The following is a 13,528-nucleotide window of genomic DNA, read 5'->3' on the forward strand; positions in this document are numbered from 1 at the left end:
CGTGGACACAGACAACAGTGTGGTGAAGGCTTGGGAGGGGCAGGTACTGGGAAGAGAAGGTCAGCGGGGGGGGAGGGGGAAGGAGGGGGGCCAGGAGAATCTGTAATACTTTCAACACTAAAGATAAATTTTTAAAAAATTCACCACTTCCCACCATTTACTCAAGAAAAGGGGTGTCTAGGTGTTAAGTGGCCTAGAAGCCTCAAACAGTTGCAGGACCTCTCTCTAAAGCTCTTCAACATATGGCAGAAATCACTAATGGTAAAGATCATCTCTTAGACCCTTCCTAGGAAATTTAGTTAACCAAGCAATTATAATAAGTATACTTAAATTTTTACAAAGTATGTGACCATATAGCCTGATGGATGGTATAAGGCTGTTTCACTTGAGCCTTTTGGAACCAGAGAGCAATGAAAGGGAGTTGACTTTGATACAAATCAGTGTTGTTTTTCTCTTCACTCTACACATTCAGAGAAGAAAGCAATTTTTAACCACATAATTCTTCCAAAATGCATATATGCATATGTATGTATATATATATATATATGCACATATATATATTAAACACAATGAGCATATAAGTGATTTAAAAGACAAATAAAACTTTAAAATTGGCTGGGCTCAATTGATGATTAAAAACAATATTTATGACATTCAGGGAAGGCATCTATTTATATGTATTTACATATTAAATAAATGTAATGTGATCCATATTTTGAGTAAAATAAAATATGAACATATGTCTTTAAATATTCCAGAGGCATTTCTCTAAGTGTACTTCATGGATGTGTTTCTCAGAAAGTGTCACAGAAATTCATGTGTGGTTGGGGTTAATACGAAGGCAAAAGCAATAACTCAGTCCCTACAGAACACTGAATGATTTTAATACCTCCACTTGAATCCAAGCCAGGAATATACTGAAATAATCTGGCTGACAATATTATTAATGAAATTATTTACTCTGAACATTTTTCTTGTTCCTAACAATGCTGTAAGACTATGGAGAGCTCACCACTGAATTTTACTAGCATGCTTCAGACCTGAGAGTATTCACATTTATCATTTACCTTTGCTTACAATGTTGCGATCCTGCTGGCTGAAGCCCGGCAGGTTTCTGGGGTTTTATTTAGCTTCTATGTTTGTTACATAGTTGCTTGCAGCTCAGAGTCCTGCAGCGGCAGGTGGGGAACGTTGGAGTCCTCCATCACTGAAGCAAGCAAGCCTCATGTTAGTTTCAAGCTGCCTGGCTGCCAGCCGCCATCTTGGCTGACAGTTAATTTGCATATTGCCCTGATTAGCCAGTGGGAAGGGTAGCGGTCGTACGCCAATTACCATGTTTCTCTTTTATTAGATAGGATAGATTCTGTCCCAATTTGAAACATTATGTAATAATTTTTAAAATGTTGTGCATTGAATACTATTTGTTGAAGAAACAGAATAGAAACATGATAAATATCCATCAATAGAATAGAGAACTCATTATAACAATATATTACAACCTTATATCAAAATAGTACACAGCTCTTTTTTAAAAAAAAGTATATGTATTTGAGCTGATATGACAATATTATAGAATAAAATGGAAGGTGCATCAGTAAATATAATATGTTCTTATTTGTGGAAAATGTAGAAATGGTGATATAAATCTGTATCAGCAGATAGGCAAGTATATTTATTCGTTTTCTAATGCTGCTAAATTAAATTGCCTCAAACCCATTGGCTTTAAACAACACATATTTATTCTGGAAGCCAGAAATCAAAAATGGGTCTTACTGTGCTAAAATCAAGATGTGTACATAAAGGGGGCTATCTGGAAAATCTGTAAGTTCATAAACTAAAAGTAATCACACACAGTATCTGATCATAAAAATTCATAACTGAGCAGGTAATGATGGGAAGTCATGTTCTAAGACCTGTGTGATAATCTTTACTCTAAGCAAGTCCAACCCATTGTTTTTATGCATCTAGGATAATACACTTACTATGTTAGAATGATCCCATCTCCAGACCACCAAAGATACACACCCTGGTACCAGGGCAAAATGATGCCGACATTCCTCATTATCTTTTACCTGCATACCTCTGTAAACCAAGTATGTTCAATGTTAACTATCCTGCACCCACCAATGTAAAAGCAATATGCATCTATCCATTTTACTTTTTATCCAATACTAGAGATTTCTCCACTTTACTTTCTCCTGCCTCCTTAATCTATCACCAATGGATTTCATGTAACCTTCTTTACAACTTCTCCTTTGAATCTAATGTATAAAATAAACTGTATAACTGCTATTCCTTCGAGTACATTCTCAATCTTTTGAGATTTTGCTTCTGGATCTGACCTTCCACCTTGGCACAAACAAACTCTTTAAACTCTGTAGGTTTAGAATTTTTCATCCACAAAGGTGTGGATGGTTTACATTTCTTTTTTATGTTCTAAGGAAAATTCATTTCCTTGCTTTTTCCTCCTTCCAGGGGCCACCTGCATTTCTTGACTCATGGCCCCTTCCACCATCTTTTTTTATTGTTTTGGGATTTATTTGTTTTTTAGTTTTTTTAATTTATCTTTATTGTTGAAAGTATTATAGATGTTATCCCCTTTTTTCCCCTCCCAGGCCTTCACCACATTATTGTCTGTTTCTATGGGCTATGAAGATATGCACATAAATTCCCCAGTTAATCTATCCCCACCTCCTACTCCCACCCTGTCTTTCCTCTGAGATTTGTCAGTCTGTTCCATGGTTCTGTGTCTCTGGATCTATTTTGTTCATCAGTTTATTTTGTTCCCTTTCCACCATCTTTAAAGCCAGCAGCATAGCATCTTCAAATGTTTCTCTGACTCTGGACTTCCTGCCTTCCTCTTATAACATAAGGACCCTATGATTATATTGGTTACACCTGGATAATAAAAGGGTAATTTGCTAATTAGACCAGGAGACCTTCTGGATGACCTTCCAACAAAGCCATGGTAGCGGGGCTGAGGCAGAGGCAGTTAGGGGTGATCAGGCCAGGAGGGGAGGGCAGTTGGGGCTGATCAGGCCAGCAGGGGGGCAGTTGGGGCCAAGCAGACTAGAAGGGGGAGCAGTTGGGGTGATCAGGCCAGTGGGAGGGGGCAGTTGGGGGCAAGCAGGCCAGCAGGCTGAGTGGTGAGGGGCAATCAGGCAGGCAGGCAGGTGAGCAGTTAGGAGTTAGCGGTCCCAGATTGTGAGAGGGTGCAGGCCGGGCTGAGGGACACCCCCCTCCCATGCACGAATTTTGTGCACCAGGCCACTAGTCCAGAATAATATCCCCACCTCACAACTGTTAAATGAATCTTATCCACAAAGTCCCATTTTTCATGTAAGGAAACATATTCATAGGTTTCAGAGATGAGGATGTGAAAATATTTGGGATACGGGCATTACTCTGCCTATCAGATATACAGAGTGGAACAAAAGTAAGTTTATAGTTGTTTGGTTGGAAAATAATATAATAATTAATAAATAATAATACAATAATAAACTGTTTTATGTACTCACAACTGTAAATCTACTTTTGCCCCACCCTATATAGATGTATAGTGGAATAGTAGGAAAGTGATTGACTATTTACTGTACGTTATTTTGCACTTTGACTCTTTCCCTTGTGTGTGCATATTCTAAAGCATTATGTTTAAAAGGCCACCAAAATAGTTGATCATTTAGACAACATTTTAGGAAGATATAATGGTATCTGTCAAAGTAAATAAAGAACAAAAAGTTATAGTTTTTAAAAAATGACTTTAATACAAAGAAGACCCTTGTGAGGTTTTAAATATTCCTTAATTTTTTGGTAGCCTTTGTCTCCATTTACTTTAAAATGATTACATTCTGCCTAACTGGTTTGGCTCAGTGGATATGGATAGCGTGTCGGCCTGCGGACTGAAGGGTCCCGGGTTTGATTCCAGTCAAGGGCATGTACCTTGATTGCGGGCACATCCCCAGTGGGGAGTGTGCAGGAGGCAGCTGATCGATGTTTGTTTCTCATGGATGTTTCTAACTCTCTATCCCTCTCCCTTCTTCTCTGTAAAAAATCAATAAAATATATTTTTTTAAAAATGACTACAATCTGCTTTAAGCATGAATGTGCATTTAGGAAATATAGCCATAAATTTAGAAATAATGATCATGAGGTTAGGATATACTTCTTCGCTAGATTATTTAAATTTAATTAGTTCAAATAAACAATTGTTCTTGGAAATATGAAAGAGAAAAAGTTGAGTAACAATAGTAAGGAGTTTATTATGGCCTCTGCCAGGTCTCAACTTCACTCTCAGGCACCCCACAGTGGCAAGTACAGCAGTGCAGAAGAGCAGAAATGTGCTCTCATCTGTGGTTAAGAGAAGTTATTAATTTTACTTCCTTTAGTTCTTAGTACCTTTGTTTTTTACAATGACCTGGAAATTGCAACAACCAAATCTCTTTTCCATTGTTTCACTCCTATTTCCCTAGATATTAAATGTTGCAATGAAAGCACCAGTTTTAACGGTTGCTCTATTTCTGTTTTTGATAATTAACATTCTGCACAGCATGCCTCAGGAAGCATAAAAAGAGATATTCAGATGTTCTAATACTTATGGAGGAATTCATGAGAAAGCCAGAAAAGGTGGTAGTTTAGATAGTAGATTCATGAATGGACAATGTCATGTTTATTTGGGAGACTGATATCTCAGTTGCAATTCCTCGCACTAACTTCAGTCTTAAATCTTACTAAAACATGTCCCAGGTTTTCAAAATTTATTAATTGATCACTGTCAACTTTGTACTTATGACAATTTTGTAATTTATCCCAATTGTGGTAATAAATCATATTTACATTTTAAGTGATTTTATAATATAGCATATACATAAATCTAAGTTTTCAACTGAAAAAATTTTTTATCTTCATTGTTGAAAATATTAGATATCCCCTTTCCCCCCCATTAATCCTCCCCCACCCTGCTTCTGCCCCCGCCCCCACGCCTTAACCACTGAAAATATTTTTATACTAGAAGCCCGTTGCACGAAGATTCGCGCAATAGGCCTTCCTTCCCCTGGCTGCTGGCACCGGTTCTCCTCTGGCACCCAGGGCCCAGGCCTTTGGTCCGGCCGCAGTGGAGAAGCCAAGCCTCTTCAGTCTCAGTCTTCAGTCTTCACTCAGGCTGGAGCCTTCAGTCTTTGCTCTGTGCCTGCATATGCAAATTAACCGCCATCTTTGTTGGGTTAATTTGCATAGTTGCTCTGATTGGCTGGTGGGCATAGCAGAGTGACACCAATTTGCATGTTTTTCTTTTATTAGTGTAGATTAACTGTTTCATCCTATAAAATATATATGGGCAGATGGACTATTTCTTACTGGCACGTAGTTATTTTTAATTGCTACACTGTTCTCTCATCCCATATTAGTAAATTCAAACTATAAGGGATTTTGCCCTAGAGAAGAAACTGGAAGACAATATTTTGAGTCCTTGTTATGTGCCAGCACTATTTTTTATGGGTATCATTTTTATACCATTATAATAATCTGGTTATTATTTAACAGGAAAGGAGTAAAGGGAAGACTACATAATATAGGCATGCCATTCATTCAGCTTTGCCAGGAAGCTGCAGTTAACTTTCTCCAAGTCTATTCCCCGCAGAACAATGGGGGAAGGAAATGGACAAAGGCAGTTTAGATGCATGTCCAGTAAGGTCTGGGTGCCCTGGGAAGGTCGTTACCTATCAGTCACAGAGGTTATTTGGGAATAAGTAAGTGGCCAGAATAGGTGTGGCCACTGCAAGCCTGTAAAGATTTAATATTTAAGCTCCTGAACAAAGGAGCCTCTCCCACCTTGCTTGCTGCTGGCACCGACTCCTGTTTCAGGGGGCATGCTCCCCTACATTCGCCCATGTGGCCCACAGCCATGTGGGATCCACACAATGGACTAATGGACTTTAGCCTGATGCTACATCAGACCCAGACCCACTATGGAACAGACACTTTGGACACTGGCCCTACTTTTGGCTCTGCTGGAGGCCCAGCTGTACCTTTTTCAGGACTGGGTTAAGGGTCATGGGACTTTGCAACCTGAGAAATAAAATTCCATGCCAATAAAAACCATTCATTCTTTCTTGGGGGACAATGGAAATTCTTATTCCAGCAGTACCCTAAGAACCCCACTACCATTAATGTCAGGGAAATTGGATCCAATGATTTCTCTGGCAACAATTTAATCCTCATGAAGACCTTGTGAGGATGGTGTCATCCTCAATTTAAAGTTTAGCAATACAAAACACAGAAATTAACTAATTTGTTTGAGTGCTCAGCTGGTGATTTAAAGTCACTCTAACACAGTGGTTGTCAACCTTGGCTGCACATTAGAATCACCTGGGAATCTTTTTAAAATCCTGATTTAAGATTCCCAGGTGATTCTAATGTGCAGCCAAGGTTGAGAACCGCTGCTCTAACAGATTCCAAATCCACACCTGCCATGTCCCCTGTACAACATAATCGTTCCCATTGCACTTTTCTGTGGAACTAGAAATACCTCTACTAGGAATTTAATTTTACTCATTTACTCAAGATTAAAACACATGCTCAAATGATCTATAAAGGTAGGTTTCAATAACATTCTGTTCTATTAAAATTTTAGAATCTTAGTCACCTTTAAAGTTTTTACTATAAAAAGAATAGGAAGTCAGTGACAGTTATTCAATCCTGATATCACTTTGATACATTACAATTATAAGCATGATTTAAATTACATCTAGAGCAAAAAAGATAGCATATGACAATCTACACATAGACTAAAATTTGACAGCAGATGACTAAAGCTGAAAAGTTCAGTAAACTGATATATTCTCTAAAGAGTTTCTTGGGTTAAGGGGCAGGAACTGCTGAGTTCCACCAGGTAAACATGCTATTGGTCAAGTCCCTCTTATCTCTACAGAGGCTATTTGGGCTTATTCCTCCTAGTGTGGGACACTCTCAGCCAACCAAGAACAACACACATCCCATTCCCCCTAAGGAGTATCATCTTACAATGATTTATAGCATACTAAACACTTGTTTCAATTAACACTTCATTACTGTTTTGTTTTAATGATTAGCTTTTACTGCTTCCCTTCCTATTGGTTTCTTATAGCCTTAGATACCACTTGCACTCAAAACCTGCTGAGAGAGGCAGGCTGGGAAAACCACAGGCATTTCCCACAACCACTACGCCCAGGCCCAGAGTGCAGCGCATTTTACTGGTACAGCTGAGATCCCAGGGCCTAATGTGTCTGCTGGCAAACAGGACACAGTCTTCCACCCGTTCTCGTCCCTTCTCTCCTGGCCCCAGCCATGCTGTGGAATTCCAAAAGTGTCTCATAGCACTATTCAATTCTAAATCAGTCTTCATAAATCTCTTTCATAGCTTCATCTACTTTCATCGGCAATTTGTGATTGCCCTTTCAAAACCTTTTGACAAATTTCTTTCTCATAGCAGTCCTTGTACAGCAATTTTCACTGACAATGAGGTGAAGACTACTGAATCTTTGAATGCCAGCCCTTCTACCACATTCTTGTGTTATTATAATTATAAATTCCTTCCCTGCACACATTGTCTGTGGGCAGGCAAAAATAAAAATAAAAAATTAAGATATCCAAGTGGTATTTATGAGTTGTGCGTGAAACTGATATGCATGCAATTATTTGAGCTGTATTTTTGTCCAATATTTTCATGAAAAACTGGGGTTTGCTTTACATTTGGAAGAGGTAGCCAATTTCTTAATTAATCATACTAACCAACTTGTAAATAGCAGTAGATAAACTAGAGCAGTGATGGCCAAACTATGCACGCAAACTCATATTTTTGGTTGATTTTTCTTTGTTAAATGGCATTTAAATATCAAAAATATGTCTTTGTTTTACTATGGTTGCAAATATCAAAAAATTTCTATATGTGACATGGCACCAGAGTTAAGTTAGGGTTTTTCAAAATGCTGACACACCAAGCTCAAAAGGTTCGCCATGACTGAACTAGAGTAAGAACTTAGGAAACTTCACCTTCAAAGCATTACCTAGTGATTAGGGAGGGGCTGTTTATCACTGTCATCACCTAAGCAGCCTGAAAGGATTTGAACTATCCCTGCAGGTGGTCTTGTTAAGAGATATAGGAGAGGGGGAGATAAAATAAAAAGAGACTCCTCATCTCTGTCCCCATCTTCCCAGACCCAAGGCTTGGTTCTTCTCACCATCACTGAAAATCTGTGCTAATCAGATTTATTTCCTAGTCAAGTTCTCACATTGAGAATAAAGCTAGATAATCCAGGATGTCAGAGAGTTGACTTTTATTTTGTTTAAAATTCATTTTAGACTAACTCTCACTTTTTCTCTTCATCCTATGTTGATGCCACAAGATTCATGATACTTTGATCTTTGGGGTGATTATAATGATAACAAATGTTAATATTAAACTTTCCTGTATGAATACTTGTTTATTTGAGGCTCACAGTAACCCAGTTGAAATTGTAATCATCACTGTTTAATAGATGAGTAATCAATGCTTATGGAAGGTACATGTCTAAATTAAAGTCTCTCAACTAGTAAATATAAAGGAAACTCAACACATTTTTTTTATTATTTCAAAGCTCTCTGCTACTTCCACTATATCATGCTAGCTTTCCTTGCTGGAAAAGGGTGAGCCACTCAGGGCGATTCTTCTTGACCACAGAACCAGTTTTGATTCTGAATGTGAATCCCTACTTCAAGTATAGTTAGTTCATTATTATATTGATTCTACTTGACATCATACAAGCAAGGATATATAGTTCTTTGTACACCATAATGTCAAATTCTGTTTTAACATTTATCTCTTCTACAGAATACATATAAACCAAAGAAAATCTTTTTTAAACTCTATAAAAATAGGAAACATAATAATTTTAGTTTTTGCTTTTTGAAAATACATGTTCGAATATGTCAGGTATCTTTCTGATCCAATGCCTGGTGCCATATTGGCTACAAATTGAGAAACTCCCAACATAACTAGCAAATAAAATACAGATCCAATAGGAATCCTAAAATATATACTACAGTACAACACAGCACTTTAAATTTTAACAGAGCAGCCAAAGATAAAATAGTATGTCAGTCTCATAATTGACCATTATGTTACCCACCTTTCCTTATAAAAAACCATGCTTATAAAGTGTTTGCTAAAGGCCATTTCAATTTCCTTAGATGTGAACACCCAATCTAATTAAACAGGAAATTTAATTTCAAATAAATAAATCAATAAAATATACCTAGTTCAATAGTTCTTAAATATGGTAAGAATATTTTACTATATGTAAATGTCCTTAACTAATGTTGAATTTTTAAAATCTGTTCAAATTATTTAAATAATCTGCCTATGGATCAAAGACTTAGGTTTTCCTATGTCTTTAGTATCTATGACAAAGTCTGCTATATTTATTTTGAAGATGAATAACTCCTGAAGAGAATAAATATAGCAGAAAAATAGCTTAATTTTCTCAAAAAAACTTAGATATCACACTTGGATTTGTTCCCTGAGACATTAGGAAAACTTCACATAAAAGCCAAGGGAAGAATTTGGAACTTAATTGTGATACTTTTAAAAAACTTTGCTGACTCAAAACCAACATTAAAAAATTATACTCTAGCCCTGCCATGGGCAAACTACGGCCCGTGGGCCGGATCCGGCCCGTTCGAAATGATAAAACTAAAAAAAAAAAAAAGACCATACCCTTTTATGTAATGATGTTTACTTTGAATTTATATTAGTTCACACAAACACTCCATCCATGCTTTTGTTCCAGCCCTCCGGTCCAGTTTAAGAACCCATTGTGGCCCTCGAGTCAAAAAGTTTGCCCACCCCTAGCCCTACCTGGTTTGGCTCAGTGGATAGAGCATCGGCCTATGGACTGCAGGGTCCCGGGTTCGATTCTGGTCAAGGGCACATGCCCGGGTTGTGGGCTCAATCCCCAGTAGGGGGTGTGCAAGAGGCAGCTGATCAATGATTCTCTCTCATCATTGATATTTCTCTCTCTCCTTCTCCCTCTCTCTCTGAAATCAATATATATATATATATATATATATATATATATATATATATATATATATATAAATTTTTAAAATTATACTCTGGAAATAAGGCAAGGACTATTGCACTAATGTGTTGTTAAGAAAAATGTAACAAACATTTATTGAACACATAAACAGATGCTCAAAATTAGTATAAATATTTACAACCATAACAGATGGGATTGTCCCAATTTCAAAGGCATTGAAGTGCTTTCCATTGGTCTTATAAATTGTTAATGGCAAAACTCTAATTGATGCATAGGTATCCTATCTAATAAAGAGGGATTATGCTAATTGACCCTCACACCATCGCAAAGATGGTGGCACCCATAGCCAATGAGGGAATATGCTAATTGACTGTCCCATCCTCAAAATGGCAACTCTCACAGCCAATAAGGAGGGAATATGCTAATCGACTGCTCACCCTCAAAGATGGTGGTGCCCACAGCCACAAGATGGCCAGCAGGGGAGGGCAGTTGTGGGTGATCAGGCTGGCAGGGGAGGGCAGTTGGGGGTGACCGGGCTGGCAGGGAGGGCAGTTGGCAGCGACCAGGCCAGCAGGGGAGGGCAGTTTGGGGTGACCGGGCCGGCAGGGGAGGGCAGTTTGGGGTGACTGGGCCTGCAGGGGAGGGCAGTTGGGGGCAATCGACTGGCAGGGGAGAAGTTAGGCATTGATCAGGCTGGCAGGGGAGTGGTTAGGGGGTGATAGGCTGGCAGGCAGAAGCGGTTAGGAGCAATCAGGCAGGCAGGCAGGCGAGCGGTTGGGAGCCAGCAGTCCCGGTTTGTGAGAGCTATCCGACTGCTGGTCCATAGCAATCGGGCCTAAACTGGCAGTTGGACATCTCCTGAGGGGTCCCAGATTGGAGAGGGTGCAGGCTGGGCTGTGGCACATCCCCCCTAGTGTACGAATTTCGTGCACTGGGCCTCTAGTAACAGATATGAAGTCTATGCACTTTTTACTGAGTTCTTTTAGCCATTGTGCTAACACTGTTTTCCTAAAATACTGAGTGTTTTACAGTCTACAAGTGAAAATAAATCATTCCCACAAAGATAGGGGTTTTTTAAGTGGGTCTCCTTTCTTTCTTCTTCTTTCTTTCTTTCTTTCCTTCCTTCCTTCCTTCCTTCCTTCCTTCCTTTCCTTCCTTCCTTTCTTTCTTTCTTTCTTTTTTTCTTTCTTTCTTTCTTTCTCTCTTTCTCTCTCTCTCTCTCTCTCTCTCTCTCTCTCTTTCTTTCTCTTTCTTTCTTTCTTTCTTTCTTTCTTTCTTTCTCTCTCTCTCTCTCTCTCTCTCTCTCTCTCTCTTTCTTTCTTTCTTTCTTTCTTTCTTTCTTTCTTTCTTTCTTTCTTTCTTTCTTTCTTCTAGCAGGCCCCTGATTACCATAATCACCTCTACACCTTCCTAATGTCCATTGACATCATCATCATTGTAACTCTTTTAAATATGGGCTTGGTTTATTATTAGAGTTCAAGATCCAATAAAATTACCTTCCATCACCTTACCCCATTAGAAACTTGCTCAAGCCGTGTGATGGTTGAATGGTGGACAATATATGTACCCCAGCAGCCTAAGTAGTTATAACCAGAAATTCTTTTGGAGAAGGGACAGAGCTATTTCAGCCTCTCCCTCACAAAGATATTCTGAGTACAAAAGCTATGAGTCAGGACCTAGGTTAGTAGGTTTCCCAGGATACTATTTTCCAAAGGCATTACTGAGTCACAGTCATACTGGAGGATAAGTGGCTTTTCTATTTTTCTGTTTCTCTCTAGAGAGGCTAGATGGAGTCACACATACTGGTATTTGGGTGTAAATCCCAACTTCAACTCATTAGCCAAGTGATTATGATAGATATTAACAACATCACAATCTCTCTCTCTCTCTCCTCTCTTTCTCTCTCTCTCTCTCTCTAATAATTTGCTTTCCTTTATAGAATGATGATAAGACCACCAACCTTGGGTTGAACTTTAAGTGAGGTCATGTATGTAAAGCTTTTAGTACAATACCTGATCAATAGATAATACTCAGAAAAATGTCCAGCCTTCATGTCTGAGTTTACAAATAAATATTCTGACCATTCACTGCCAAAATGTGGCACACTGTCCTATTTTCATGATGCCTATCCTATACATTTAAGAGCACTCCTTTTAAGTGATTAACTTTAAGAATGAGTAACAATGTTATTTCCCACTGACCAAGATGATTTAAGTTAAAGTGCAGAAGTGGAAAAATGAAAAGATGGAGGTCTGGGAGAGAAGACAATACAGAATTGTGAAGAGGGAAGTGATGTGATTAACAGTATTGGCAATCAAAATGATTTGAGCAGTTACAGAATCAATAAAGAGTCTCTTGCCTACGCAAATATCCTCTAACTTAAGGATACTTCTGTATTTGCAGATCATATTAAGCCACAGTGGATTTCAAAATTGATTGAAGACCATACTAACAGAGTAATCATTAGATCACTGTTATTTTACTGTGAGATTTTATATATGAACCATAACATAAAAATCCATGTTTGGTTATAATGCAATTACAAATGCTAGGAGACATTCATGGCCTTTACACAAGACACAACAAGAGTGCAATAGTAACAACTATCAACATATGTACATCAGCACGGATATAGCAAATGAAGCGTTGTATGCAATGAATTGTAAATCCCATCCCTCAGAACATGCTTTGCCATTTTTCTGGTCTCTAATAATGGAAATGAGTGAAGTAATTAATCCTATAAGTTTTTCTATGTGTGTTTCACAAATTTGAGAAGAGGGGAAAAAGTATTCCCCCTGCATGATAACTAGCAAACAAATCTTCCTAGCGCTAGTGTATACTAAAGGGTCAGGATCTAACAAATGTATTTAAGTACAGAAGAGACATAAAGAGAGGAACTCCTTGAGTACACTACTCAAGCCCACAAGTAAGGATTTCAGAAGACTTCCCAGGATGTTCTGGGCCACACCTATGCCCACAGAGCACCTATGGGTGAGACGACATTATGAAACCCCACACCACATATGAATGTGATGGATCCACACAGCCCGGGATTTCAGGGCTTAAACTACATTCTAGAAAGTGGTGATATTTTTGATTGCCAACAACTTTCATGTTTGAAGTTCAGATTAAGTGAACTAATTTGAGGCTTCTTTGGAAACACCTAGGCCAAGGGAAGAACAATTAAGCCTTTAGTCTGAAAACTAGGGATCTGCAATGGCCTCTAATTATTGGGCTGTGATTACCTCTACAGCAGAGAGTATGGTATTGCCAGAAACACAGGCCAAGATAATGGTGCCAGAGCCTAGTGTAAACTTCAGTTACCTCATTCACCCACCCTTCGCAAACCTTGGCCTTTGCAAATTTGGGTAAGCGGAATTGGCATCAAGCGTTAGCTTCAGGCAAATCTGTGAAGTTTATACAGCTTGACTGCACACACCCTCAACTCTCTTTCCATCATCATCTTTTACTTCTAT

The sequence above is a fragment of the Myotis daubentonii genome, chromosome 6 (assembly GCF_963259705.1).
Source record: "Myotis daubentonii chromosome 6, mMyoDau2.1, whole genome shotgun sequence".
Taxonomy (NCBI): Eukaryota; Metazoa; Chordata; class Mammalia; order Chiroptera; family Vespertilionidae; genus Myotis; species Myotis daubentonii.